The following is a 7,597-nucleotide window of genomic DNA, read 5'->3' as shown; positions in this document are numbered from 1 at the left end:
GGGGGGGAGGGCAAAAAAGGGAGGGGCCTAAAAACAAAAAAAAAAAAAAAAAAAAAAAAGTGATGGCTTTGAGAGGGCTTCAAAAACGGGAATAGATGCAAAGGAAAGATAATGGGCTGCAGGGCATTGTGTAAACTGCTTCCTGGCATCCCCTCTGCTCCTGCGGCCTCAGCTGGTCACTTCTGAGCAGACCTTCATCTCTTCTCACCTACGCCAGACCCACATTTTCAGTTATTCTTGAATCCACTTGAAAGTCTCACCTGAGCCTCAAACTCAATTCAAGAGATACTTGTTTTCCCTAAATCTGTTTCTCTTCTGTCTTCCTTACCTCTGCTAATGGTATTGCCATTCTTCTGTTCTCCCGACTTGAGAACTTTGGAGCCAGGTTTTGACTCTAAATCCCTTTCTTACCCCCAAATCTTATCGAGTGCCAAGTACCATCAGTTTTTTTTTTTTTTTTTTGGGGTACGCGGGCCTCTCACTGTTGTGGCCTCTCCCGTTGCGGAGCACAGGCTCCGGACGCGCAGGCTCAGCGGCCATGGCTCACGGGCCTAGCCGCTCCGCGGCATGTGGAATCTTCTCGGACTGGGGCGCGAACCCGTGTCCCCTGCATTGGCAGGCGGACTCTCAACCACTGCGCCACCAGGGAAGCCCCATCAGTTTTATTTTTACACTTTCTCTTGGATCTGCCCCTCATATTTTCTATTCTCACCTCCAGTGTTCTAGTTTAGGTTTGCATTCCCTCTTTCCTCCAGTTTCCTAAGTGGTCTCTTGCCCTCCAGTCTGTTCTATTGACTGTTAAAGACATATTTTTCTAATGTACAGCTCTGATCAAGTGCCTGCTTAAAAACGAAACACAACAAAAGAACCAAACAAGATGGCTCTCTAATGTGTTTTATATCAAATCCAAACTTCTTAGCTTCTATCTGGCTTTGAAAATCTTCTTTAACCTTAATTAATGAATGACTCCTTCAATTTATTCATTCAAAAAATATTTTTGGAAAACTACTATGTGCCAGGCCCACTGCTAGGCACAAGAGATACAAACATGAATGTGATATTAATGCCTGCCTTTGGGGTGGTCTATGGATAGACTTTAGACATATGGTGTTTTAGGGGGTGTTCCATGGATGGCTGCTGGGGTCCACAAATACCCTAAAGGTATATGTGAAATTTTCTGCATAAGAGAACTTCTTCTTCAGAGCTTTCATCTGCTTCTCAGAAAAATCTGTGATCAAACATAGTAAAGAATCATTGGTCTAAATTACTCCATACCTGAATCATGGGACCTCCCATACAACATTCCTCTTTAAGGAAAAACACCCCATTTATTGCCTCTGCTGAAAATCCAGCCCCATTAGTGAATTTTTGCATGATTTGACCCTGTGCCCACTGTCACAGCTGATTGGATTGAGGTTAGTGCTGGACTCAAGGACTGCTAGTCCATAGAATGGATAGTAGTGGATGTTTCACGACATGATGTGAAAAGATGAGCTGGGACCCTTCAGCTTTTGGGGAAACTGAAATTAGCAACACATAGCAAATTAGGCATTTAGAAAAGTGAAGCTGAACATTTGCATGGACAGAATCATGAGGTCATGGCAAATAAAAATTATGAAGAAGCAGACACCATAAATAAGTAGGAGCTATGAAGTTTGGAAAAAATGTGCAGACTAGTGTTCTTGTTCTCCCTGCACCTGGTTGTTTAGTTTTCCTGATTTCATGTAAGGCCTCTATTCTTTCAATAACTTCCCTGCTCTATGAGGTAGCTTGAGTGAAACCAAAGAAAAGAGCTGAATCAAATAAGTATGAATTCTCCAGAACCAGGTTGGGGGATCAGCCCCGCCCAGTGAGGGCTGTCTGTGTTGACAACTCACCAGGATCGTGATGAAAGGGGTTTTCAGTTAAAGGAGGGGAGAGTTCAGGAAGATGGCACGCAAAGTAGAATTGGCAAAGTAGGTAAATGGTGTGTCAAAGTGAAGGGCTAAAGTGGGCAAGGAGCTGAGGATGAGTGAGGGCTGGTAAGTTGATACCAAGAGACAAAAATGAGGTACAGATGAGTCAATTTATTCAGGAAATAAATGTGGGGACTTCCACTGTGCAGGGTAATTCTTATGTGCAACCTGAGCTCTGTGCAGGGCTGGGCAGGATCTTAAATGGATACAATAGCCAACCATAATAACAGGGGTGTGACCAAGGCACAGTGATACTGCTGGGAATGAAGTGAGTGGTTAACTCTGGAGGAGCAGAGAAAGTGTTGTGGAGAGAGTGATGCTTGGGTAGTGAAGGATGAATAAGGATGTGAAGGATGAATAAGGGTCGTGAAGGATGAATAAGAATCCACCAGGTGTAAAAAAAAAGTAAATAAAAGAACTCATCAGGTGGATGGGCACAGTGGAGAAGCAAGGTGAAGTCAGTACAGCACAGTGCTGCAACGTATTATCTGCATGAGCTCCAGCGAGTCATTTGTCTGCTCTGTGTCTTGGTTTCCTCAACTATAAAGTGGAGAGTAGTAGTACTCACTTCATGTGGTTGTTGTGAGGATGAAGATGTAATCATGTAAAATATTTAGAACGTAGAGTGGTGTCTTCAGAGGAACCCTTCCGTAATGGCTTGTGCAAAAGTAAGCAGGGGGGAAGCACATGTGTATTCTCAGTACTTGCAGGTGGTTCGGTAGTCCTGGGCTTTGGGTATGGGGTGATGGTAAATGGGAGCCAGGAGCTGTGGGACTGAGCCTGGAGAGGTAAGGGTCAGAGCACTAAGGGCTACGCTTGGAAACTTGGATTGTATCTGAGGGTTATCTATCAAGAACCACTGAAGATTTTAAATCAGGAGATTTGATCCACTTCACCTTTTGGGAAGCAGAGAGGAGAGAGACTAGAGGCAAGGAACATATTAGGATACTGTTGCAATAACCAAGGTGAGATGGCCATGGAGGTGGGGCAGGGAATTTCCAAGTACTGAGAAGGCAAAAGCAATCAAACTTGGCCTCTGCTTAGATGTGGGGGGTTTGGAAGAGGGATGAAATCACTTTAGGAGAGAATAGGACCGGAAACAGTCACATTTACTTATAGCTCTTCAAATCTCTGTCTCACCTCAGGGCCTTTGCACATCTGTCTGGTCTGCCTGCAATAGTCTTTTTCTCATCTTAGTCGTCTTGGACTCGCATAACAAACTCCCACAGACTGACTGGTTTAAACAGAAATTTGTTTTCTCAAAGTTCTGGAGGCTGGAAGTCCAAGATTAAGGTACTAGTCGACTCAGGTCCTGATGAGGGCTCTTTTCCTGGTTTGCAGATGGTTGCTTTCTCGCTGAGTCTTCACAGGGTGGAGAGAGGGAGGGTTCTCTCTCTTCCTTTTGTTATAAGGCCACATTCCTACTGAATTAGGGCTCCACTCTTATGACATTTAAGCGTTTAATCATTTAACTGTAATTACCTCTTAAAGACCCTATATCCAGACACAGTCACATTAGGGCTTTAACATATGCAAATGTTGTTGTTGTTGTTGGGACAGACACAGTTAAGTTCATAGTGTCATCCTTCATAGAACTTAGCAGTCATCTTCCCTAAGCATTCCTCATCTCCTAGGAGAGTGCTAGGTATCTATGCAGAAAAAGAGTTAACGTAGCTGCCCGAGACTGCTGTCCTTGGAAAGGCCTGCTTGCAAGGCTGGACTTTGGCTGGCATCTGGGAACTTGGATTTCAAGAGGGTTCTCATCTGTTCCCTCACTGTGCCTCACTGTGCCTAAGAGTGGCTCATTGTGCCTAAACTGTTGGTACAAACAATGTAGTTTATGCCAAGCACCTGCTTTCCTTCTGGGAGTTTGGAGTTTCCCGGTACATGCTGGAGAGAGTGTGCGTATGCGACCAGCCTCCAGTAAAAGCCTTGGGCACCGAGTCTCTAATGAGGTTCTCTGGTAGACAGAACTTCGCATGTGTTGTCACAATTCAAAGCTGGAGGAATTCAGCATGTCCTGTATCCACTACATGTTCCCCCATAGCTCCTTGTACTGTAATTCTTACTATACTCTACTGTCATTTTCTGTTTACTTAGTTATTTTCCTCACTAGACAGCAATCTACTTGAGGGCAGAGCCAGTATCCTGCTTACTGCAGTGTTGCCTTGAGTGGGTTCACAGGGTATGGAGGAGTCACAAGAATGGGAAGGCACATGTACAAGGTTGAGACGATACAAACGATAGAGCAAGGTCTCAGGAGCTATGGTGGATGAATTACTCCACAGAGTGGAAAAGGGGAAAATGAGGAGTGAGACTATAGAGGGACCATAGCTTTGGGAGGGCTGCAGAGGAGTATCCTTCCTGATACCCTTGTTGGCATATGAAGACGGAGGTAAGGACATGCTTGACAGAGCCCACAGGATTTGAGTAGGAGACTTGAAGAGGTTCTCTATGGTCCCAGAGGGAAATGGAAACAGGGGCTGACTCAGATGGCTGAGTGGTGCAAAAACTTAGGAAGCTATAATTTTGCAGTGACTCTAATACACATGGTTGTATGATTGTGAGGCTGTATGGCTTTCTTCTGGTGTGTTTAGAAATCTAGTCACCGGATCCAAGAGAGAGGCTTGTGAAATAGGTTTAGGGTTTTACAGAATGGATATAACAAAAGGATAAAGCAGTGAAGCAGTTGAGGGTATGGGTGAGAAAGTAATCCACTTGATTGGGCATTGAGTACAGGAAGAAAAAGGAAGGAGTGAGGACATGGAAGGTGGGTGGGCACAAAAAAATTTCTCCATAAAATCAAAGAACAAGTTAAATGGAAAAGAGGGATGGAGAGAGCTGGGGATTTAAGAAGTTATTCGTATAATACAAACTTCCAGTGAGTTTAGTAATTTGTAGATAGAACTCTTATGATGGCAAAATCCAAGCATGGCTAAGGGCCTCAAACTTACTGCAGTGTATGTGGCGTGGGCATCAAGGAGGGAGGTCAAGAGCTATGAGGGTGGGGCATTGGGTGGGTGATCCTCGTCAGTGCTGAGCTCAGCCCGGATGATGAGAGGAGCTGGAATGGAGAGCAAGAGTGTGAAGCAGGTTATGCTGTCTGAAGTGAAACAGGTATAGGACACTGACAGGTTGTGGCAGGGGTTCTCAGCGTGTCATCTGCCACTTTCCTTTTCTATGCTCCATGCTTTAACAAATGGAACCACTGTTTGTCACTCAAAGATCCTCTGTACTTTCTTACCTCTTTGCTGTTACCCAAGCTTTCTCTGCTTTTGAAACATCCTTAATTTCAGTTCCCTCTGATGAAATTCTATGGCTCCTTCAATGAAGCTCCTCCTTCATGAAGTTTTTCTGATCTCCACCACCCACATTTACCCTTCCTTCCATAATATTTTGTAAATTATTTCTTGTGGGGAGGGATTTTAATATTCTGCTGTGTATTACAGGGATTTATGTTAATAGATGTATCTTTTCTGATAGCATGTGAGTTCCTTGAAATTATGGATCCGTCATGTTCATTTTTGTGTCATTCATAGCCATTTGCACGTAGTAGGACCCAGTGAACGTTCATGGGATTGAACGAATAGTATGATTTCAGAGTAGGGGCTGTATTTGGTTTAATTCTGTGTGATTTAACATTCAGGACAATGTTAAATAATTGTTCCAAGGATTGTTGACTCTTTGTTTTGTTTTTCTTTTTTGGGGGAAGGATCACAAGCTATTTCTGTTAAGAGTCTTAAATTTTATATAAATTAAGTTATTCAACAAGTATTTATTGAGTAGCAGATCCTGTGCTAGGGTCTGAGGGTACAAAGATAAAAAAGTCATGGTTCCTGCCTTTGAGGATCCCCAAATCTAATTTGATTAATAAAACAGGAATGGGCTCCTTCTAGAAACTGAGTCATCTGCATCAGAAGGTGTACACTCAGTCTCTGGGGTGAGGCTCTTCCCATTTAAGTCCTGGGCTGGAAGATTTACCTCTTGAAGATAAGGACTGTAAGGGGAGATCCTTTGATTTCTCCCATAATCTGCAGTGCTTGCCCACAGCACTGAGGCCACATTTGCAATATTAAGGAATGACTCGTCAATCTCTGAGGCCACTGTGATGTAAATGGAAATGTTGGACAAGAAATCTAAAGGCCTGAGTTTGAGTTCCAGCCCTCTCCCTAGATAAACTGTTTTTTACTTCTGAGCTTCAGTTTTCCTTGTGTAAAATGGTGATAGCAATTAAGGAGAAAATAAATATAAGAGGGCTCTTCAAATGGTGGTGTGTTATACAAATGTTAATTGCTACTTGCAGTATTGCTGTGTGGATTAAATGAAAGTGTGCTTTGTAGGCTCTACTTTGCAGATCTTGGTGTCACTATTGTTATCCCTTCAAGCCCTTGTCTTTTCACTTCCCGTTGCCTCTGCCCTAATTGCTGGCCCTCACTAATTCCCTCATTTGTCCTATGGTGATGGCATCTTCAGGACAGACATGGAGTTCCTGTGCAAGCTGGTGGAAGTTAACTGCTTTCCTCCATTGTCTGCACACATCTACATTTTCCTTCATATTCTTCTAGACATCTTTCATGCTGGTGGCTGGAAACCATTAAAGTCCTCCACATAGTTGTTTTTAGTCTCCAACTGTCGTTAGGCAGAGTTGAGAAATTTTCTCTTTCACAATGACCCACAGCAAATAGTTGCATGTATGTTACATTTCTACTCCAAGGAGGCCACACCATATCAGATCCATGTCTAATCCGTTGTGATCTTAATGTGTCATCAAAGTGTTCTCAGTGGATCTGTATTGCTCATTTTTTGTCCAAATTTCATCTTGGAATTCAAGATGAAATTCGAATCCCAGCTTCTGTTTTTTCATTATTTTCTTTCATTTACTGCGAACTCTGGTCAAGTGGGAACTTTTCGCTATTGCCTGTAGGCAGGGTTGATCCTCCTGCCGGTTCTCACTGGTTCGCCCACACTAGTTGTTACAATATTGAAGTTCTTCACTACCAGTTGCTAAGTGTCCTCTCTAATTTTTAAAAATTAATTAATTAATTAATTAATTAATGGCTGCATTGGGTCTTCGTTGCTGTGTGCGGGCTTTCTCTAGTTGCAGCGAATGGGGGCTACTCTTCCTTGCAGTGCACGGTCTTCTCATTGTGGTGGCTTCTCTTGTTGCAGAGCACAGGCTCTAGACTCACGGGCTTCAGTAGTTGTGGCACACAGGCTCAGGTGCTCCGCAGCATGTGGCATCTTCCCAGACCAGGACTTGAACCCGTGTCCCCTGCATTGGCAGGCGGATTCCTAACCACTTGCCCACCAGGGTAGCCCTGTCCTCTCTTCTTGCCTGAATCCCTGAGTGCCATTCACCTGAAACCCCAACCACCTCAGTCCCTCTCCTGGGCCATGTGATTCCCATAATCAAGTAACTTAAGGATTAATGCACGGAGTGGTGAGGGTCTCTAGGACTTGCTCCAGCCTCGTAGCCTGGCCACTGTTCTGATTGGTCAGTGCTAGGTCACAGTTTGAATATCTTCCTGTCTTTAGGAGTCCCAGAATTTCCCACTTACTGATTTTTTTTCTTGTGTTTCCTTCCTTTCATCTGGAATTTTTCCTTCATCTTCTCATGTCCAAATTCTACCTGTACAAAGACC

Source organism: Neophocaena asiaeorientalis, unplaced genomic scaffold (genome assembly GCF_003031525.2).
Source record: "Neophocaena asiaeorientalis asiaeorientalis breed wild unplaced genomic scaffold, Neophocaena_asiaeorientalis_V1.1 scaffold167, whole genome shotgun sequence".
Taxonomy (NCBI): Eukaryota; Metazoa; Chordata; class Mammalia; order Artiodactyla; family Phocoenidae; genus Neophocaena; species Neophocaena asiaeorientalis.
Note: the sequence above shows the minus strand (reverse complement) of the source record.